The 24,480-nt window shown below is 37.7% G+C and overlaps 1 pseudogene across 1 annotated transcript; it reads right to left on the reverse strand.

The window, feature by feature from the left end:
- Positions 1–12,966: 12,966 nt before the first annotated feature.
- LOC309959570 (small ribosomal subunit protein eS12-like) lies at positions 12,967–13,469 on the reverse strand (annotated as a pseudogene). The gene has a single exon. The product of its transcript is annotated as a small ribosomal subunit protein eS12-like (transcript).
- Positions 13,470–24,480: the final 11,011 nt, after the last annotated feature.

Here is a 24,480-nt window from a genome sequence, read left to right on the forward strand (position 1 = left end):
AATGGGCATCATCAGAAAATCTACAAAGAACAAATGCTGGAGAGGGTGTGGAGAAAAGGGAATCCTCTTGCACTGTTGGTGGGAATGTAAATTGATACAGCCACTAGGGAGAACAGTATGGAAGTTACTTAAAAAACTAAAAATAGAATTACCATATGACCCAGCAATCCCACTGCTGGGCATATACCCAGAGAAAACCATAATTCAAAAAGGCACATGCACCCCAATGTTCATTGCAGCACTATTTACAATAGCCAGGTCATGGAAGCAACCTAAATGCCCATTGACAGATGAATGGATAAAGAAGGTATGGTACATATATACAATGGAATATTACTCAGCCATGAAAAGGAATGAAATTGGGTCATTTGTTCAGACATGGATGCATCTGGAGACTGTCATACAGAGTGAAGTAAGTCAGAAAGAGAAAAACAAATATCATATATTAACGCATATATGTGGAATCTAGAAAATGGTACAGATGAACCAGTTTGCAGAGCAGAAATTGAGACACAGAAGTAGAGAATAAACGTATGGACACCAAGGGGGGAAAGCGGTGGGGGGGGGGGTCGGGGAGGGTGCTGTGATGAATTGGGAGATTGGGATTGACATGTATACACTGATGTGTATAAAATGGATGACTAATAAGAAAACAAAGAAAGAAAAAAATATTTCAACTGGGGATCTGTGTGAGGAAGATTTAAACATTTCTGATGTTAAGTGCCCATGCTGTTCTTCTGCACTCTGCCTTATCTCCTCTTCACATTCCAAGGCAAATTATGATGGATAGGGGCAAAAATGGAAGAATAGAAATAATTAGGATCATGAAGCTCCATACCACCATGTCCCACTTTCCTAACTCGTGTAAACTCCAGAGAAAGCATCAAACACGAGCCATTCATGGAAGGTAGAAAACATTTTTTTCAAAACCAAGAAGTTCCCTATTATACAGATTAGCACACTTACAGGACATTACTAGCAGTATTACTGTAAAAATCAGACCTTGATCTTGTAAGAACATATCTCCACAGGAGTAACTTTTAGCCATTCAGACTCAATCTCTTCCTGAGTATTGCGTATTTAAGGAGAATTACGTACTGTTCTTATCCTCAGGTTTGACAGAAAAAAAAAACTTGATAAGTTACAATGAAGATAAGCAAGTTTTTTTCTCTCTTTTTTCTGAATTTATTTTCCCAATTATATCTGTTTTCTTTTATTCATCAGAAATTGACTTCAGATATTTCTCTAATATGTTTCAAAGACTCTTACTCAAATGGTTTAGCTGGGCCACTAGCCTGACACCAATCCTTGGCCTCTCTCTCCTTTAATTAGATAAATCAGATGAAAATGTTGCCCAGGGGGCTTGGGTGACTCATGTCACTAGACAGGATAATAGGCAGAGGAAAAGATATCAGACCAATACCGCCATAGATACAGGGAAGCCTGCATTTCACTCAGTAGAAGTATAAAATCTCACAGAAAGCTTACACTATTGTGACTTTTCTTTCATGCTTTTCAAGAGATAGATGGACAGGACTAAGCAGCATATTGCAACTTGAGTTTGCCATGGATCTGGAAGGAAAATTAAAATCTGTGCTGAACCACTAGTATTTAAGAGGTGTCAACAGAGTAAAATATTTCCCCTGGCCAGAGGCCTCCTCACACTGTATAAATCTTAGGTAGTATCAAGGAAAGCCAAGTTTATAGTTATCAATATGAACGTCTAAAACCTCAGTTTTTAGACTAATTTTAGCTAATCATCTGAGGTTGAGAAGCCAACTTATGCAACTATTCAAGCAGAACAGACTGTCAGCACTAAAGAAGAAAGCTAACCATAGAAGATAATACCTATGTAAGACTCAGTGAGGTCTTCAATCTGATCAGCTGATTCTCATAGGTGAAGAAACTTGTGACTCCTCCCTGGAAAACTGCCTAGAGGCAAAAAGGTTCTGAGTACTTGAAGCTGGGAAGACAAGGCAGCCTAAGAAAGAATATCAGAAAGATGGGGAGCAATGGAGTCACATGTCACATATATTTAAATTGAGTAAATATTGTCCATTTATGTCTGTTTCTCTATGAAGGGACATGAACCATCAAAGGCTGTACTCAGCTATTAAAAAAAATGGTCAAGCCTGGAAACCAGAATTATACTCATTCTCTGAAAATCAATCAAATAATGATGAAGTAATAACATTATATTTTATTTATGAGTAATTATCTTTTCCTTACTAATAAATATAACAATTTTCCCAATAGCCCTATGTGATGGACAAAGAAAGAGAAAACTATCCCCCATTTTATAGATGGGAAAATCAAGATCCCAAGTTATTGATTTGCTTAAATTAGCAATAAAATTGAGGACTCGGGACAACAGATTTCTTATTTCACAAGAGACACTAGAAGAGTTAATGTGATTCACACAAAAGGAATTTGGTTACAGTCACAAGGCAGAGAAATAGGATTTCCTTGACAGATTTGGAAACAAATCACATTCTGTGAAGCAGTGATGTTCATTTGCCTATTTTTCATTCTGAATCTACCCTTCTGTGTGCTTTTACCTGTGGAAAATATGAAAATTAATAAAAATGGACAACTATATCTAAACTACTATAATTAACAAACTTATTTAGGAAGTTTAGAATTTAAAAGTCATAGTACATCCAGGGGAATACAAGGAAATACTGACATACTAAATTTTAAACGATGGGATATATAATGTGCCAAATAAAATACAATCAAGAATAGAAGGAAGTTTTTTAACATCATAAAGGAAATCTACTAGAATCTACAGTAAGCATCATACTTAGTGATAGAAAATGTAAAGAATTCACATTCTTTACAGGAAAGAAATGCCTGCTACTACTTTTACTTTCCAACATTGTGCTCAATGTCTTAATAATTCAGTAAGAAAAGACAAAGACATTAAGAGAGGAAAAGCTTAAAACTGTCATTATTTTGAGGTAATGAGTTATAACTTACAAAAAAGCCAACAGAAAAGGCAATTAGCTCTAGTTAGAATTTATTAAGGAGACTTGATATAGATGTTAACACTAAAATCAATAGCTTTCCTACTCCTTATCAATATCCAATTACAAAATGTAATGTTTTAAGTTCCCATTTTTTAACTTTTTATTTGAACTAATTATAGATTCATAAAAGTTATAAAAGTACTACTGACAGGTCCCACATATTCTTCACTTGGTTTGTCCCAATGGTTACCTTCTAGAATGAGAATATTATACCAAAGCAAGAAATTGATATTGGTATACAGTGTGTATGTATTCCTATGTCATGTTATCACATGTGTAGATTCATGTAACCACCCTACAATCAAGAAACAGAATTAAAAGATGTACTTCATGCTACCTTGAGAAGATGGAGGTATAGATCTTACCTATCTCCTTCCTCCTCACCATCCCTAATGCTTGACAATAATTAATTTGTTCTCCATCTCTGTAATTTCTTCACATCAATAATGTTAAATAAATGGAATCATACAGCTACAGCATGTGACTTGTTTTTTTTTCCTGTTCAGCATAATGCGCTTGATGAAAACTGGATATTTTGAATATCATAATGTAATGGCCCTGAAAATCAGACTCCTTCCCCCTCTTTGGAGTCTGTTTATGTAGCTTGATGTAGACACTAGCTCTTTCTTTATTTAGTGACTTTGTTTTGTGACTTTTCTAAACGATTTTTGTTAAACTGTACTTTTTTGTTATATGTGGTCTCTGAAAGGAACTGTTCATTTAGCATAGGTTCAGCTAGTATTTTGAAAGGTTTCCTTAAATGCCAGGAGCCAGTTGAGATAGGGGAGAGAGAGAGAGCTGAAAAAGAAGTAGAACAAGAAGGAGGAGGAGGAGAGGAAGACAAAGGAGAAGTAGAATAAGAGTAAGAAATAAAAAGAAAAGAAACCCTTTCCCAGTTTTTGAAGACTGGTACTCCTTCAATGCTTAACCAAGCTATTTACAATACTGCCTTAGCTTTCACTTCTGCTTGCATTGTGCCTAGAGATAAGTCAGAGGTAAAAGCTTAAGGTCTTCTGAGGTCTGTGCTAAGCATGCATTCTGCCTTGGTCGTGTCTGTGGCATTCTAAAGTCCCCACTATACACAGACACTTTTGTATGCTCTAATTCCCCAAAGAACCTCTCTCCCCAGCTTTACCTCCCTGGCTCCCAGTGTCTATAGTTGGCCTCAATTTAACCTTTTGCCTTAGGTGGCTGCTGATTGTTCATTTACCTTATAATATTTTTGAAGAGTGACCAGCACTTTTCTGCCCTCAGTGAGTTCCAAGGTAGGTGAAACAAACCTTGCCCTCAGGTAACCCCCAGATAGGTTAGAATAATAATTTACGAATAAAGTCAGCTCTGCTCTCTCCAAAACCAGAGACTAAGGCCCCACGCTGGAAATGCAGGCTGCCATCTTTAAGACCATCATCAAGCCTGGGAGAGGTATGGAACAAGGGCAAATAAACGGCTGCCAAGCTTTCCTACCATTTTTAAGTTGCCTTTTTCCTGATTCAGCCTTTGTTTGGTTGGTATAAACCTTTGACTGTTTTCCAGAATGCAGACGAAGTTGATTCTAATAGCATTTGCTTTCTTATTCAATGTTTCCATGGAGGCCTGAGCCTGTGGAGCTACCTACTCCACCATTTTTGCTAATGTCACTCAGTTTAATGCCTTTGAGATGCACCTAAGCTCTTGTGTATATCAATAGCTTATTCCTTTTTATTGCTGAGTAGTATTTCAGGATATGGATCTACCATGGTTTGTTTACCCACTCACCTATGATAGGACATTTGGATTGCTTCCATTTGGGGCTATAATAAATGAAGCTGCTATGAGCTATCATGTACAGCTTTGTGTGGACCTAAGTTTTCATTTAGATGGGATGAATGCCCAGGATTATGTATGCTGAGTGACATAGTAAGTGTATGCTTACTTTTTTAAGAAACTGCCTGTTTTCCAGAGTGACTATACCATTTCATAGTCCTATCAGTAATGTCTGAGAAGTACACTTTTTCCACATCCTAACCAGTATTTGGTATTGTTACTATTTTTCATTTTAGTTATTCTAATGGGTGTGTACTGGTATCTCATTGTGGTCTTAATTTGCTTTTCCCTAATAGTTAATGATGTTAAACACACACACACACACACTGGAATATTATTCAGCCATGAGAAAAAAAGGAAATCTTGCCATTTGTGGCAGTATGGGTGAAACTTGAGTGCATTGTGCTAAGTAAAATAAGTCAGACAGAAAAAGACAAACCCTTATGGCTCTTACATGTGGAAACTAAGAAAACCAAACTCACAGAAATAGATAGTTGTATGGTGGCTGCCAGAGGCCAAGGGTGGGAAAAATGAGAAGATGTTCATCAAAGGGTATAAATCGCCAGTTATAAGATGAATAGTTCTGGAGATTCCAAGGTACCACATGGTAACAATAGTTAACAGTACTGTATTATATAATTGCAGATGGCTAAGAAAGAAGGTCTTAAATGTTCTTACCATAAATAAGGAATGGTAATTATGTGAGGTAATGGAGATAATAACTAACCTTACTGTGGTAATCACTTTGAATATATGTGTATCAAATTATCATGATGTACATCTTAAACTTATACATGTCAATTATATCTCAATAAAGCTGGAATGAATGAATAAATACATAAAATAACACAGGTTTCTGAGCCTCAAAAAAAACTGTAATGGGATAAGCAAATATATTTAATTAAAAAGACAAGTTGAATTGGAAAGCATATCTCTAAATACATTATATAATTATATGTTATTATATTTATTTATTTATTTTTTGTGGTACGCGGGCCTCTCACTGTTGTGGCCTCTCCCGTTGCGGAGCACAGGCTCCGGACGCGCAGGCTCAGCGGCCATGGCTCACGGGCCCAGCCGCTCCGCGGCATGTGGGATTTTCCCGGACGGGGGCACGAACCCGTGTCCCCTGCATCGGCAGGCAGACTCTCAACCACTGCGCTACCAGGGAAGCCCTATATGTTATTATAGAGACATCTAAAGTACGGTGATTCTGAAAGCTTTGAAAGTAAAAGAATTAGAAGTTTGGTCATTTTGATTATAATTAACCAAAATCACAGCATTATCTGTATACAGACAGAACCAGTTTAGAAAGATTACTAAAAGGATAAAAGATCTACGTTAAAACTTATGCTTAGGAAAATATACAAGGAAAATGAACCAAAAGGCCAGTTGAAAACTGGGAAAAGTTATTTCCACCGCATATGATAGATGAAGGGTAAGATGTCCTTAACATTGTTAAAAGAAGACTAAAACCCAATAGAAAAAAATTTTTCAAGCAGATCATAGAAAGGGAAATATAAATGGATCTGAATACTTGAGAAGATGCTCAACCTCATTCATTATGTAGCAAGTATAAATCACCACACGGAGAGGCCCTTAGGCTATGTGGAAAGGAAGAGAAGCTCAGCTGAACCCAGTCTTCCAGTTGTCATTTTGAACCTCTAGAAAATACCAGCCACCAGCTGAACAGCAAGTGACCCCAGACAACACCATATGGAAAAGAAGAATAATCCAGCCAAGCCTTTCCCAAATTCCTGACCCACATATTCAAGCACAAATTAAATGATTGTTGAATCTTAAGCCACTCAGATTTAGGGTGATTTGTTATACAGAAATAAGTAAACAGAAATTGGTCCCCAGAAGTGCTACTATAACAAAAAACTAAAACATGTGGCAATGACTTTAGGAACCAGCAGCAGGTAGAAGAAGCTGGAAGAGCTTTGAGGACACTATTGATGGAAGGAGAAGGGCACTGAGGCAGTGTCAGCAAAGAGTGGAAGGAAGGGGAAAGAGATACTAAATTCTAGAGTATCTGCCTCTCCAACTTTTCAGTCTGATATATCTTTTTCCCAGTTACAGCTTCCCAAGTAACTGGAAACTGTGTCTTGTCCACCATTCTCTTGACCCCTCCTGAGAAACCTACAATCTAGCTTGTTTTGTGTGCGGATGGGATAGCCTACGCTTCAGAGAGGTTTGGCTTCTGTGCCTTTTGTTGGCTACTATTGGTTTGATCAAAAACAGCCACATAACCTGTCAGTGTTAATTCTTAATCCTCATTCCTCATGCTTCCATAGAGACAGAAATGATTTGTACACTACTGACCAGGAGGAGCCAGGTTGACTCTTCTCTGTCCCTCTTCATCCCTTCCCATGGAGGAGGAGACACTTGATGGGATGCTAAGTTCAAGAAAAGAATTCAAGTTCAAGAAAAGAATTCTTTCTGTTGAAAGAATTCAACAGTTGCTCCAGATTCTCTCCTCCATGTCTTTCTGCCTGGAAAGACTGCTGTGTGGTAAGCTTAGCTGGGAAGGCTATGCTGTGAGAGGGGAGACCTGCTGCTGTATCTCTCATCTCTCATTTGGTTCTAAACTATGGTGGAGACAAGGAGGATATTTACACCCCATTCCCCCAAAATTCAAAACTTCTAAGATGTTTACCTGTATCTTAGTTACAGGAAACTACTCGCTTACTTGACTCTATATCCACTCAATTGCATTCTAGAGCAGAGGTTTTTAATCATATAAGCTTAGAGGATCTTTGTGCACCATGAAAATATATGCATAATCTTGTCTTCATTTGTATTTTTTCTAGGAGAGTGTCAGTAGACTGCTCTCATCAGATTGTCCAAGAGGTCCATAACCTAACTCTGGTTAAGAACTAATGCTCTTGAAATATCCTGCTGAGCTCCTATTTCCTATTCCCACACCCTCACCCCACCGCATGCACCTAGTTCTTAATTGCAGAAGTAAAGGATCCTTTCCTCTTTCAGAGTATTCTCTGACTGGTGTTTGCTTTCAAGGATCTTAATTTTGCAATATCAGTGTATCCTAAATTTAGGAAAATAGGAAGATCGTCTTCACCAAAGCTAAATATGGAAATGAAATTTGACAGTCTACAAGCCCCGGGAACAGATGTGTTTCAAAGTTCACACTTTTTCAAACTTTAGAGAAGATGGTGCATATATTCTATGTTACCCAATGCCACCAACAAGGCCTGGAACAGTATTCCATGACCAAACACATAAGTATTTCTGCAACAAAACATGAATATTCACACCAAGTGGGAGAGAGACTGTAAATAGTGTCACCTCTATTCAGTCAGGTTTTTTCTATAAAATGAGTTACGAAATACTTCTTTTTCAGTGACTTGGGAGGAGCATGTGGTTAAAGAATTGTGAACCTATAACTAAATACCATCACTGCCTTCCTTTAATCTCCCCTTGTCCAAGACTAAATAATTCTAGTTTCTTAAATATTTCTTTGAAAGTCTGTTTGTCATCATCTTAATTATCCCCATAGCTGTCCTGTTTCAGCATAATCTGGCAAACAACAGAACTGAGAACACTGTATGTTATTATGCAGTAGGGTTTAAAGGGAAGATTACTTTTGACTTCCTAGGACTGTGATGATACCTGAACATAGTCAACTTCATATAGCCTCAGGGATAACACAATTTGCTCTGCATCACTCTTCCTAAACTTGATTATTAATCCCTGATCTAAACTCCAGTCTCCAAACATCTGCAAAAGTAATCTTCTTCTTACAGCCCTTGGAAATAGGCCCAGTGATCCTTTTATCCTACAACAAGATGAGCTGTCCAAAAACGGAACAGGCTGTCTTAGAGTATAATGAGTTCCCTTTTATTAGAGGTTTTTAGGTGGAAGCTAGACAATGTAGTGAATGTGCTCATAATACTGAACAAATAAACAATGAAAGAAGTTCATTTAATCCCTATGTGATTGCACATTTCATCTTGTAAAGCCACGGATACAGAGTTCATAACTAAGCCTTGTTCCACATGCTCAAATTTATTAACTCACACTTGGGCAACTAAAGCTATGATCTCAATTGTTTTCTTGCCCACTGGGAGAATGAGTATTCTATTTGGACTCATAGGGTTCTCATGTCACAGGACTGCTCTTCCCTAGAAGAGGCAGACAACTAGAATCCGTTTCAATTCAAATCAGTTAATGAGTATTTATTGCTAACTTGCTTGATCTCTAATAAACAGCATAGAGTCTGTTGAGGAGAAATTTATGTGTATATATAATACCTGGAGAACCACACTAAGGACAACATAAGCATCTGTGAAATAATATGGTGAATTCCTTAGGCAAGAATACAGAGAAAATTTAAATTAAGAGTTAAGGCACTCAGATTGAGGAGTCTGAATCTTGCTACGGACTGGGCCATCTCAGGGCAAAAGAGAAAACTAGATGGCATTTGTAAACAGGGGACCAACCTATTTTTCAACCTTTCTTCCACTGAGTATTCTTGGGTCTTCAGTCCAAAATTCTCACTGGATCTCGTTTTCTTCAAAACTTGATATCAGGAAAAATTCTGATCAGATTATTTTTTTATTTGTATCAGATTCTATTGAGGGTTCAATAGCATTTTGCACAGTGCTAGACCCCTTAATAAACCCTAAATAAATTGTAGCAATTATTATAAATAAAGCATTGTATTTCTAAGGGTATTATCAAGAGATAAAAAGTTGTAATACAATAGAAAAGAGCTTAAATGATGTATTATTATATGATTATAAAAAAGTTGCAAAAAGACATATGTAATATATTAACTTTGAAACACACAGAAAATTGCTATATGCTCAGATATATGTGGTGAAAAATATATAACCGTATATGGGAAATCTATTCTCCCACATAACAATAGTGATTTTTCTCTGGGAAAGAAGGAAGTAGAACTGTGCCTATAATATTATCTTTAAAAATTCAAACAAGGTATGTACATTCTCTTCATAAACATTTGGCAACACATTGTGTGGGTTGGGGATGACAAGAGAAAATGGCCAAAGATAACAAAGTCCTTTGACTAGATTCCATTAGACAATCAATAATTCTTAAACATCATCTATATTCAAGTCCATAGTGGTGTTATGGTTGCTCCAACATGAACATGACAGAATCCTTGCCCCTGAGATGTTTGTGTTCTTACTCAGACACAGAAAACAACCAGGAATGATGTACAATCCTTTGGAAATTGATGACCCCTCAATATGAATAACATCTAGCATGTTGTGGTAACCAGAAATGCTTGCTTTATCAAAATTGGGCACTGTTTCAGGCCACATTTCCAAATATACTTCTGCCTACGTGCAGTCCAGTGCGGTGAAATAAAATCAGGGTTTTCAGATGAGTATCCTGCATTTAAGTCTTGGCCGTCATGCTAGACAGGCCATAGAAAAGTCTTTTTACTTCTTTAAGGCCTCAGTCTGTTCATCTGTAAGTTAGGGATCAGCAGTAATACCTGTATTACAGTTATTGTGGTTATTAAATATAGTAATTTTTTTCTAAAAGAAGTTCTTGATTGTATATAAATTGCTATACAAAAAAATTTTAGCACCAAGTAAGTACCCAGCACCATACTAAGTACTAATAATTCAGAGATAAATAAAATATGGACTTTGTCCTCAAGAAACTTATAGGCTGTTTTGAGAAATACTGATAATTAACTGTAAAACAAGGTATGATAAATGGTAACAACTTGTTATGAAGATCCAAAAGAGGGAGAGATTAATTAGGAAAGTAGGCAGATGAATGAGTCATAAAGATAACAAATAAGATGTTCCATATGAACTGTAAAGAATGACTAGAAATGTGTTGAATCAGCTGAAATTAAGGCAAGCTCATCATGAACTAAAGTTAGGAGATGGGCCAAAGCACTTGGAGAATAGTGAGATGGCCGTGTGTCTAGAGTAGGGGGTACATGGTAATAAAAAGTGGGAGACAAGTTCTCAGAATGAGGTTGTGCCTGATTTTAAAAGATATTGATGTGAAAAGAGTCAGGACCATGTTTGTTGGCCATGTGGGCATCAGAGCTTTTTGAGCAAGAGAGAAAATAATACCACCTTGGTTTTAGGAAAATTAATTTTTTGAAGACAGTATAAATGACAAATTGAAAAACCCAAATTGGGTATATTAGTAAGGATTATTTTTTGGCTCTAACCTGGATGAGGGATGATGTGACACTGGACAGAGCAAGAGATTGGGGCAGGGTTGTTTCAAGAGAATGGATGAATTGGAGAGCTATCTCAGAGGAAAATGAGATACACTTCATAACTGATTGTATATAGAAAGTGAAGAAGTCAAAGATGACTCGAGGCTTCCACCAGGGGAACTGTGTGGATAGTAGTGCCATTAACCAAGACAATGCCCAGACAGAGAGATGTGTTTTGGAAAACGGAAGGGAATGAGTTCAATTTGGGGTAAGTTGAGTTTGACAAGCCAGCAGGATATCCAGATGGAAATGCCCAGAAGGCTGGGCACAGATGCAAAGTGAACAATTTACTTTGCCATTCTTTCCTCCACTGCAAAATGGATGGGATATTGCTTGCCACTTCTCTCCAAGGACCGTGGAGAGGATTAATGAGGCAGTGTTCACATTTATTCCACACCGAGGATCAGTGAGAGCTTGGCAAAATATTACGTTGAGTCCCATTATGTTAACTTGGAAACAAAGCGGCTTTGATATGAAAGCCATTGAAGGAGGAGAATGCAAACTACAAGGCAACTTTGTAGAATATAATTGTACTTCAGGCAGCCAGTCCGAGTACTGCCTTGATGTGGGTGAGCACTAACCTGTTTCCAGCTGAAGGCAAAGAAAGTGAAGCAGCCTTCCTATTGTCTGCATTTTCTTTTTGAATTCCTTCCCAAAGTCACCAGGACTCAGCCCAGATGTGAGCTCAGGAATTAGTTAAATAGAAACCTTACAACACTTTCTTGTGAAACTCATCTCACAATTTCTCCCATCATCAATAACACTGATTTCTGAAGCAAGCTACTGTTAGCTGCCTCTGTCCTATATAAAAGTAACTTTGTTTTATAAATAAGTTCCGCAAATAAGTGATATCATATGATATTTGTCTTTCTCTGTCTGATTTACTTCTCTTAGTATGATCTCTAGGTCCATCAATGTTGTTTGTGAATGGCATTATTTCATTCTCTTTTATGGCTGAGTAATGTTAGGAAAAAAATTTTATGGTTACCAAAGGGGCAAAAGGGGTTTTGGATTAAGAGATACACACTACTACACATAAAATAGATTAAAAAAAACAAGGACTTACTGTATAGCACAGGGAACTATATTCAATATCTTGCAATAACCTAAATTTAATGGAAAAGAATCTGAAAAAGAATATATATTCTTTACACCTGAAACTAACACAACATTGTAAATCAACTATACTTCAATAAAAAAAATTGAAAAAGAAAAAGTAACTTTGTGTTGGCTCATATGCCAGTGATTAACTGGCAACACTGAGGTCACCAGGTAACATATGCTTGAGACCACTGCCAAGCCAGCGACTCATATCTGACATGTTCCTTCTAAAATGTGGACTCAGGCAGTTCCTTCTAAAATGGAACCTTCCAGAATATTTCAAAACCTTTTAATTTACAAATTTTATTTCCTCTTCCTACACTTCAGAGAGGGCAGAGAAACAAAACACAGAATGAAAGATATATGATACAATAGAAAGAACATGTTCTTTGAGGGTTCTGACAGATCTGATTTCCAATTTGCCATTTACTGTGTCCCCTTGGTTCTGGTCTTTCTGGGCCTCAGTGTCCTTAGTTGTAAACTGCAGTGTCATAAGGATTGAATTCTTGCCACTTGTTATCTCTGTGACCTAGTGCAGATTACTGAGACTCTTTCTGCTTCAGTTTTCTCTTCCATCAAATGAGGATAATGTTACCTGCCACAGTTTATGTAAGAGTTGGATGAAATGAAATTAGTCTTTAGCTTTGGTTCTGACACATAGTTATTTCTAAATAAATGGCAGCTGTTATACTGGTGGCAGTGGTACTTCTGCTGCTGATGTGCTAATATGAAGCAGATGGCTCATTAAAGGTCCTCAATAAATGTAAATTTAACTATGGAATGTGAGTAGGGATATCACTATAAGTAGTTCCCATGTGATTCAGGTTACAATATACATCAGTGGTCATTTTATTTAATTTTAATTTTTTTTTTGAGAAACAAGAGCCCAGTGTTTTTATTTGATCATTTCTTGCATTTGAAGTACTCCTCGATGGCATCCTTGGCCTGAGCCTCTTTGCCACAGCCCTTAACCACCACACAACTGCAACCAACCACTTTACGGGTTTTCCCTCTCTGTCAGTTTTACAGATGCCTACCCATCCCCCTAGTTTCTTGTTGTCATCAACCTTAATCAGGTTGATTTGGTGCTCAGCACAAAGGGCCTCCACCAACTTGACATACACAGGCTCATCACAGTTGGATGCAAGCACGCAGAGATGGGCTTGACGCTTGTCTAAGGCTTTGGCAGCTTCGCATATTCCACGTGCTAGGCCATCGTGGATGAGGTTGGTCTTCAGCACCTCTTGCAGAGCAGGATTAACGTCCATTACACCTCCAGCAGCAGTGCCTTCCTCAGCCCTGGCGGTGGGTTATGGGTGGAGCCGAATCTTAAGTGCACCCGAGCCTCAGTCTCCGCGCGACTCCGTGGCGTTAGTGGTCATTTTAAATAGGAATAGAAATTACCAAAGGACAGGCTTGGGTGGATAAAAGTATATTACCTGCTTTGCCTTGGCTTTCAATGAGGAAACCTAATAAGTTGGATATTTTTTTAAATACTAAAATAAAATAAAATAAAACTTTGGAATTAAAAAAATAGTTATGGTAGAGCCAATTTCTTCATCTTCAGTGGTGGTTTCCCAGCTGCTCATAGTGAGGGTCTTCAAAGCAGGCCCAAGGAGCCTCTCTTGGCCTCATCCTAAGAAAACCTCTGTATATGAGATGTAAATGATGTTGGGGATATCCTGAGTAGCTGAGAAAATCAGCAGAGATGACAAGACAAAAACAGATGCCTCCCAACTTCAATTCCAGTGGTTTCAGGAACAGGTGGAGACATTTATGAAAGTCAGAAACACTTTCTTTTGCAACAATTTTCCTCTCTTTATTAGAAAACTAGGTGGTTTCTTGTCTAGTATTGTATTTGTTGCCATGTTGGCACTTTAGAATAGCTAAACCTTATATTCCTTAAAAACAAGGTCATTTGAGAAAGATTTAGGAAGTAGGCAAAGATTGCCCCTTTCCTTCCTTTCCTGAAGTTCAGGTTGTTGGAACTAGAACTAACCCTCCCTTTTCATCCAAACCTAAGTCCACTACTAATCTGGAGCAGATTTACTAGCTGTTTCTTCTAAAGACTGCTGTTTCGGCACGTACCTAATTTTAGAGGATTCTCAAACATCCCCTGCCATTGCCTTCCTCACCCTATCATCCTGTGCCTCAGAAAAGATCCAGTAATCTGTATGTCCTCAGGAAATAGGAATTTATTGTGTTTCATCCCCCAGAAGTACCTACTATATTTCCTGGAAAAAAGAATAATTGATCTTAATGATGTCAATTCTGCTTAATCTTTTATTACATTTCATTAGAATTTGGAAGAGGTAGTTCACATCTCTCTTCCACTGCACCCCTCCCTGCAACCCTTCTAAAGACAGAATTTTAAGCAGGATGGCATCTAGGGAAGAAGGGAAGAAATATACAGTAGAATAAGCCTTTCTCACCACCTCTTTAAGCCCTACCATGGGCACCATGATTTATTCCATCTCTTTATAAGACCTGTGTTTATTATATGAAAACAAAAACTAAGCACTTCCCTGGTGGTCCAGTGGTTAAGAATCTGCCTTGCAATGCAGGGCACATGGGTTCGAACTCTGGTCAGGGACCTAGGATCCCACATGCCGCAGGGCAACTAAGCCTGTGTGCCTCAACTACTGAACCCACACACTCTAGAGCCCATGTGCCACAACTAGAGAGAAGCCCACTCACCACAATGAAAGATCCCATAGGCCGCAACTAATACCTGACGCAGCCAGATAGATAGAATTGATTTTTTTAATACTTTTTAAAAATAAATTTATTTATTTATTTCTGTATTTATTTTTGGCTATGTTGGGTCTTCGTTGTTGCATGCAGGCTTTCTCTAGTTGCGGTGAGCAAGGGCTACTCTTCATTGCGGTGTGCAGGCTTCTTATTGCGGTGGCTTCTCTTGTTGCGGAGCATGGGGTCTAGGCACACAGGCTTCAGTAGTTGTGGCACATGGGCTTCAGTAGTTGTGGTTTGTGGGCTGTAGAGCACAGGCTCAGTAGTTGTGATGCATGGGCTTAGTTGCTCTGTGGCACGTGGGATCTTCCAGGCCCAGGACTCGAACCCGTGTCCCCTGCATTGGCAGGTGGATTCTTAACCACTGCACCACCAGGAAAACCCCAGAATTGATTTTTTAAAAAAAGGAAAATAAAAACTATACATAATAACAGCAATGACTATAATTCCAGCCAAACAAATTAGTTTCAAGCACCCTAATGCAAGTTGTTGGATTTGTGAATGGTAAGGAACCTGCAATGGAAACAGGAAAATTTATATCAGACTCAAAATCAGTCTCATATTTAGGATGTGCTTTTTGTTATATATGTCCTGAAAGCTATTCTTCCACGCAGGATGTCAAATTCTTCCATTAACTAACCTGTTGCCTTGCTGAATAGAGGAGTGAAATAAACATTTAGAAGTGTTTATTTTGATTTCCATTGTTAGCACCAAAGTTTCAAGGTTAAGATGTTGCCTTTTATTTTTGTACAATGTTGCTATTAAAGTTGTTGCACTTTCAAAGGTGATTGTGCAGTTGGCCAACTAACTGCTGTGGAGGTATAACTTTTACCAGTTACACTGAGAATTAATATTTTCACACAGAATTTTGTTCTAAAGAATATCAATGTTAGAAATGATTTGTAAAACTATAAATTCATTTGACTGACTTCATTAAAATATTGCTGCCAAACTCTAGATATCATAGAAACAAAATAAAGAAGGATTATTATCAAAGGTGAAAGTGCCTGGAAAGAACAAGAAGTATGCAAATACTAGTGTATTATCATAATGTTCTTCAAAAAGAAATGTATTATAAATTTTTTTCCATACCTGGTCCCAAACATGGATTTTTAATGTAGGTTAAGCAAAAGTCATATGCAATAAAACCATTATGATAAGGATTATAACAATAAAACCATGAAAATAAATGAAAGTCGTGTATCATTTATGGTTAAGAATATAATCTTAAAGTGAGAAATTAAGTCTTATAACTGATTAGAAATTGTAGTGTTGAGATTCATGGCAGCCAAAGAAAAGAGGAAATCATTTGCTCAGGAGACACAATTTTACCTAGCATTAAACTCTAAGAGGAACTTAAAAATTTTTCTTTATATAAAGAACATTTAACTAGCTATTGAGCAATGAATTAAATAGCTGTTTTACAAAAGATATGGAAACTATATTCACATAACTGAGTTTTACACAAATTTACAACAAAAAAAAATTGCCAAGAAAATAGTAAAATCATATTTCCATTAAGAGTTTCCACCTGGCTCTAAAACAATGCAATCCACAGGTGCTGTTTTATTTTTATTTTATTTTATTTTATTTTTTTGCCGTACGCAGGCCTCTCACTGTTGTGGCCTCTCCCGTTGTGGAGCACAGGCTCTGGACGCACAGGCTCAGCAGCCATGGCTCACGAGCCTAGCCGCTCCGCGGCATGTGGGATCTTCCCGGACCGGGGCACGAACCTGTGTCCCCTGAATCAGCAGGCGGACTCTCAACCACTGCACCACCAGGGAAGCCCCCACAGGTGCTGTTTTAGGTAGCTTAATTGATAACAGGAAAAAAAAGCTCTCAACAAAAGAGGTCACCACTTTACGTTTGAAACAAAAAGTTTAATGGATTATCTGGTAAGCAAGAGAGATCTGTATGAACAGAGCTCAGTATTACTGATCAAAGCAAGTTGCTGATCTTATACAGGGTTTGGGGAAGCAGAGATTTTGGGGACTGTTAGACTTTCAGAACTCGGAATGACTCAGAATTAGTTGATCTTTAGTAGTTATGGAAGTGTCTCTAAAAGTGGAAGCATTTCAAGCAGTAGAAGTGTCTCTAAAAGTCAGTCATAGTGAGGCTATTGCTGATTGCCTGGCCTTCAGCCAAGTGATGATGTTCCCAGTGGGTAGCTTTCAGAAGTGTAGTTAAAGAAGCAAATTTACAGGGATTGATTGAGATGGATTATGACCAACTTTTTTGAGTTTGAAGTACAAGAAGTTTTTCTTCTCAGAGCAGAGAATCTAGAAATGGATCATTATTTCTCCCCAACTTAACTTGGATAGGATTTTTAAGAAGTTCATTAGTAGTCAATTTGGATTTTAGTTCTTACTGAGTCCCTGAATAACAGATGTTATATGTTTGAGAGGAAATCAACATAACTTTGGAAACCAGATGTGTAGGTAATAAAGTTAACATATTGTTATAAAAAGTGAAGAATCTACATTGTTACTTTTCTATATGCCAGCAGTGAACAATAGGAATTTGAAATTAAAGGTACAAGCATTTGCCTTAGTGCCAAAAAATAATAATACTTGGGCATAAGTGTAAAAAAAGAAGTACAAGGTCTATATTAGGAAACCAAAAAACTGATAAAAGAAATTAAACAAAAAAATCTACACAAGTGGAGATATATTCCATGTTCATGGATAGAAAAAGTCAATATTTTTAGAATTTCAGATCTTCCCAACTTGATTTATAGAGTCAATAGAATCCCAATCAAAATCCACCCCTTATATAGCTACTAGGAAAATTAAAAGACAAAAGTAGTAAAATCATCTATAGCCACAATAAGTAGTTAAAGGAAACAAAAAAATGTAACATATGATATCAGAACATTAAATATACAGGAAGGGGAGTAAAAATGCAGGGTTGTTAAAATACCTTCAAACTAAAGAAATCAGCAACTTTAATCAAGTATATAACGGTAACACAAACCAAAAATCTGTAATAGATACACATGCAAAAAGAGAAAGGAATCCAAATATAACACTAAAAATAGTCAGCAAATCATAAGGGGGTAGAGAGTAAAAGAAGAAGAAAAGAACAACTGCAAAAACAACCAAAAAAATGGAAATAAGTACATACTTATCAATAATTACTTTAAATGTAAATGAACCAAATGTTCCAATCAAAAGACACTGAGTGGCTGAATGAATACAAAAACAAGGTCCACATGTATACCACCTACAGAGGATTCACTTCAGATCTAAAGACACATACACACTGAAAGTGAGGGGATGGAAAAAGTATAAACGGGAAATAGAAAGAAAACCATGATAGCAATTTAATATCAGACGAAATAGACTTTAAAATGAAGACTGTAATAAGAGACAAAGAAAGACATTATAAAATGATCAGGGGAGCAATCCAAGAACATATATCAATTGTAAATATATACGCACCCAACAAAGGAGCACCTAAACACATAAAACAAATATTAACAGACATAAAGGCAGAAAGTGACAGTAAAACAATAATGGTAGAGGACTTTAACACCCCACTTACATCAATGGACAGATGATCCAGCGAGAAAATGCTGGCCTTAAATGACATTAGACCAGCTGTACTTAACAGATATAGAGAGAGAACATTCCATGCAAAGCAGCAAAACACACATTCGTTTCAAGTGCACATGGAACATTCTCCAGTGTAGATCACATGCCAGACCACAAAACAGGTATCAATAAATTTAAGAGGATTGAAATCATATCAAGAATCTTTTCTGACCACAACACTATGAGAATAGATATCAACTGCAAGAAAAAAAATAGCAAAAGACACAAACACATGGAGGCTAAACTATATGCTACTAAACAGGCAATGGGTTACTTAAGAAATCAAAAAATACATGGAGACAAAAGAAAAGGAAAACCCAACGATCCAAAGTCTATGGGACAGGAGGAGACCTTCAAGATGGTGGAGGAATAAGACATGGAGGTCACCTTCCTCCCAACAAATACACCACAAATACATCTACATGTGGAACAACTTCTACAGAACACATACTGAATGCTGGCAGAAGACCTCAGACTTCCCAAAAGGCAAGAAACTCCCCACGTACCTGGGTAGGGCAAAAGAAAAAAGAAAAGACAAAAGAATAGGGGTGGGACCTGCACCTCTGGGAGGGAGCTGCGAAGGAGGAAAAGCTTCCACACATTATGAAGCCCCTTCACTGGCGGAGACGGGGGGGTGGGTGGGGGCAGGGGGAAGCTTCGGAGCCACAGAGGAGAGCATAGCAAGAGGGGTGTAGAAGCCAATGTGGAGAGATTCCCGCACAGAGGATCGGTACTGACCAGCACTCACCAGCCTGAGAGGCTTGTTTGCTCACCTGCCAAGGCAGGTGGGGACTGGGAGCTGAGGCTCCAGCTTCGGAGGTCAGATCCCAGGGAGAGGACTGGGGTTGGCTGTGTGAACACAGCCTGAAGGGGGCTAGTGCGCCACAGCTAGCCAAGAGGGAGTCCCGGAAAAGGTTTGGAACTGCCTAAGAGGCAAGAGACCATTGTTTCGGGGTATGCTTGGAGAGGGGATTCAGTGCACTGCCTAAACGAGCTCCAGAGACCAGAGATGGGGATGAAACACTAAGGCTGCTGCTGCAGCCACCAAGAAGCCTGTGTGCAAGCACAGGTCACTATCCACACCTCCCCTCCTAGCAGCCTGTGCAGCCCATCACTGCCAGGGTCCCGAGAAACAGGGACAAATTCCCCGGGAGGACACCTGGCATGCCTCATGTTGTTACAATGTCACACGAGCCTCTGCCGCCAGAGGCTTGCCCTGCATTCCCATAACCCTCCCTCCCACCAGCCTGCGTAAGCCAGAGCCCCCTAATCAGCTGCCACTTTAACCCTGTCCTGTCTGAGCAAAGAACAGATGCCATCAGGCAAGCTACATGCAGAGGTGGGGCCAAATCCAAAGCTGAACCCCAGGAGCTGTGTGAACAAAGAAGAGAAAGGGAAATCTCTCCCAGCAGCCTAAGGAGCAGTGGATTAAATCTTCACAACCAACTTGATGTACCCTACATCTCTGGAATACCTGAATAGAGAACGAATCATCCCCAAATTGAGGTGGTTTACTTTGGGGGCAATGGTAGACTTGGGGCTTATTTTCTGAATCTAATTTGTTTCTGGTTTTATGTTTATCTTAGTTTAGTATTTAGAGTTTATTATCATTGGTAGATTTGTTTACTGATTTGGTTGCTCTCTTCCTTTTCATTTTTTTATATATAGATATATATTTTTTTCCTTTTTCTCTTTTTGTGAGTGTGTATGTGTATGCTTCTTTGTGTAATTTTGTCTGTATAGCTTTGCTTTTATATTTGCCCTAACGTTCTGTTTATACTTTTTTTTTTGGGGGGGTATAGTTTTTAGCACTTGTTATGATTGGTGGATTTCTTTTTTGGTTTGGTTGCTCTCTTCTTTCTTTCTTTTTTTCTTTTTTTAATTACTTTTTAATATTTTTTAATTTTTAATAACTTTTTTATTTTAATAACTTGTATTTTATTTTTTCTTTCATTCTTTCTTTCTCCCATTTCTTTTCAGTGGTGTGGCTAATGGGGTCTTGGTGCTCAGGCCTGTGCCTCTGAGGTGGGAGAGCCGAGTTCAGGACACTGGTCCACCAGAGACCTCCTGGCTCCACGTAATATCAAATGGTGAAAGCTCTCCCAGAGATCTCCATCTCATTGCTAAGACCCAACTCCACTCAACGACGAGCAAGCTACAGTGCTGAACACCCTATGCCAAACAACTAGCAAGACAGGAACACAACCACACCCATTAGCAGAAAGGTTTGGCTAAAATCATAATAAAGTCACAGGCACACCAAAACACACCACTGGACGTGATTCTGCCCACCAGAAAGACAAGATCCAAACTCATCCACCAGAACACAGGGACCAGTCCCCTCCACAAGGAAGCCTACACAACCCACTGAACCAACCTTAGGCATTGGGGGCAGACAACAACAACAACGGGAACTACAAGCCTGCAGCCTTCAAAAAGAAGACCTTAAACACAGTAACTTAAAATGAGAAGACAAAGAAACACACAGGAGATGAAGGGGCAAGGTAAAAACCCATCAGACCAAACAAATGAAGAGGAAATAGGCAGTCTATATGAAAAAGAATTCAGAGTAATGATAGTAAAGATGATCCAAAATCCTGGAAATAGAATGGAGAAAACACAAGGAACATTTAACAAGGACTTAGAAGAACTAAAGAGCAAACAAACAAGGATGCACAACACAATAAATGGATTTAAAAATAATCTAGAAGGAATCAATAGCAGAATAACTGAGGAAGAAGAACAGAGAAGTGACCTGGAAGATAAAATAGTGGAAATAACTACCACAGAGCAGAATAAAGAATAAAGAATGAAAAGAATTGAGGACAGTCTCAGAGACTTCTGGAACAACTCTAAATGCACCAATATTCGAACTATAGTGTTCCCAGAAGAAGAGAAAAAGAAAGGAACTGAGAAAATATTTGAAGAGATTATAGTTGAAAACTACCTTAATATGTGAAAGGAAATACTCAATCAAGTCCAGGAAGTGCAGAGATAAATCCAGGAGAAACACGCCAAGACACATATTAATCAAACTATCAAAAATTAAATACAAAGAAAAAATATTAAAAGCAGCAAGGGAAAAACAACAAATAACATACAAGGGAATCCAATAAGGTTAACAGCTGATCTTTCAGCAGAAACTCTGCAAGCCAGAAGGGAGTCACAGGACATATTTAAAGTGATGAAAGGCAAGAATCTACAACCAAGATTACTCTACCCAGCAAGGATCTCATTCAGATTCGACAGAGAAATTAAAACCTTTACAGACAAGCAAAAGTTAAGAGAATTCAGCACTACCAAACCACCTTTACAACAAATGCTAAAGGAACTTTTCTAGGCAGGAAACACAACAGAAGGAAAAGAGCTACAATAACAAACCCAAAACAATTAAGAAAATGGTAATAGGAACATATATATCAATAACTACCTTAAATGTAAATGGATTAAATGCTCCAACCAAAAGACATAGACTGGCTGAATGGAAACAAAACCAAGACCCATATACATGCTATCTACAAGAGACCCACTTCAGACCTAGGGACACATACAGACTGAAAGTGAGGGGACAGAAAAATATATTCCATGCAAATTGAAACCAAAAGAAAGCTGGAGTAGCAATTCTCATATCAGACAAAATAGACTTTAAAATAAAGACTATTACAAGAGACAAAGAAGGATACTACATAATGATCAAGGGATAAATCCAAGAAGAAGATATAACAATTGTAAATATTTATGCACCCAACATAGGAGCACCTCAATACATAACGCAAATGCTAACAGCCATAAAAGGGGAAATCGACAGTAACACAATCATAGTAGGGGACTTTAACACCCCACTTTCACCCATGGACAGATCATCCAAAATGAAAATAAATAAGGAAACACAAGCTTTAAATGATACATTAAACAAGATGGACTTAATTGATATTTATAGGACATTCCATCCAAAAACAACAGAATACACATTATTCTCAAGTGCTCATGGAACATTCTCCAGGATAGATCATATCTTGGGTCACAAATCTAGCCTTGGTAAATTTCAAAAAGAAAATTGAAATCATATCAAGTACCTTTTCCGACCACAATGCTATGAGACTAGATATCAATTACAGGAAAAAATACGTAAATAATACAAATACATGCAGGCTAAACAATACAATACTAAATAACCAAGAGATCACTGAAGAAATCAAAGAGGTAATCAGAAAATACCTAGAAACAAATGACAATGAAAACATGATGAACCAAAATCTATGGGATGCAGCAAAAGCAGTTCTAAGAGGGAAGTTTAAAGCAATACAATCCTACCGCAAGAAACAAGAAACATCTCAAATAAAGAACCTAAACATACACCTAAAGCAATTAGAGAAAGAAGAAAAAAAAAAAACACCAAAGTCAGCAGAAGGAAAGAAATCATGAAGATCAGATCAGAAATAAATGAAAAAGAAATGAAGGAAACAATAGCAAAGATCACTAAAACTAAAAGCTGGTTCTTTGAGAAGATAAACAAAATTGATAAAGAATTAGCCAGACTCATGAAGAAAAAAAGGGAGAAGACTCAAATCAATAGAATTAGAAATAAACAATAAGTAACAACTGACACTGCAGAAATACAAAGGATCATGAGAGATTACTACAAGCAACTATATGCCAATAAAATGGACAACCTGGAAGAAATGGACAAATACTTAGAAAGGTATAAACTTCCAAGACTGAACCAGGAAGAAATAGAAAATATGAACAGACCAATCACAAGTAATGAAATTGAAACTGTGATTAAAAATCTTCCAACAAACAAAAGTCCAGGACCAGATGGCTTCACAGGTGAATTTTATCAACATATAGAGAAGAGATAACACCCATCCTTCTCAAACTCTTCCAAAAAATTGCAGAGGAAGGAACACTCCCAAACTCATTCTATGAGGCCACCATCACCCGGATACCAAACCAGACAAAGATACTACAAAAAAAAAAAAAAAAACAACTACAGACCAATATCACTGATGAATATAGACGCAAAAATCCTCAACAAAATACTAGCAAACAGAATCCAACAACACATTAAAAGGATCATACACCAAGATCAAGTGGAATTTATCCCAAGGATGTAAGGATTCTTCAATATACGCAAATTAATCAATGTGATACACCATATTAACAAATTGAAGAATAAAAACCATATCATCATCTCAATAGATGCAGAAAAAGCTTTTGACAAAATTCAACACCCATTTATGATAAAAACTCTCTAGAAAGTGGGCATAGAGGGAACCTACCTCAATATAATAAAGGCCATATACGACAAACCCGCAGCAAATATTATTCTCAATGGTTAAAAACTGAAAGCATTTCCACTAAGATCAGGAACAAGACAAGGATGTCCACTCTGGCCACTATTATTCAACATAGTTTTGGAAGTCCTAGTCATGGCAAACAGAGAATAAAAAGAAATAAAAGGAATACAAAACAACAACAACAAAAAATAAACAAACAACCCAATCCAAAAATGGGCAGAAGACCTAAATAGACATTTCTCCAAAGAAGATATACTGATTGCCAACAAACACATGAAAAGATGCTCAACATCACTAATCATTAGAGAAATGCAAATCAAACTACAATGAGGTATCATGTGACACCACTCAGAATGGCCATCATGAAAAAGTCTACAAAGAATAAATGCTGGAGAGGGTGTGGAGAAAAGGAAACACTCTTGCACTGTTGGTGGGAATGTAAATTGATACAGCCACTATGGACAACAGTATGGAGCTTCCTTATAAAACTAAAAATAGAACTACCATATGACCCAGCAATCCCACTACTGGGCATATACCCTGAGAAAACCATAATTCAAAAAGAGTCATGTACCACAATGTCCATTGCAGCTCTATTTACAATAGCCAGGACATGGAAGCAATGTAAGTGTCCATCAACAGATGAATGGATGAAGAGAATGTGG

The sequence above is a fragment of the Leucopleurus acutus genome, assembly GCF_964270905.1.
Source record: "Leucopleurus acutus genome assembly, chromosome: 3".
Classification (NCBI taxonomy): domain Eukaryota; kingdom Metazoa; phylum Chordata; class Mammalia; order Artiodactyla; family Delphinidae; genus Leucopleurus; species Leucopleurus acutus.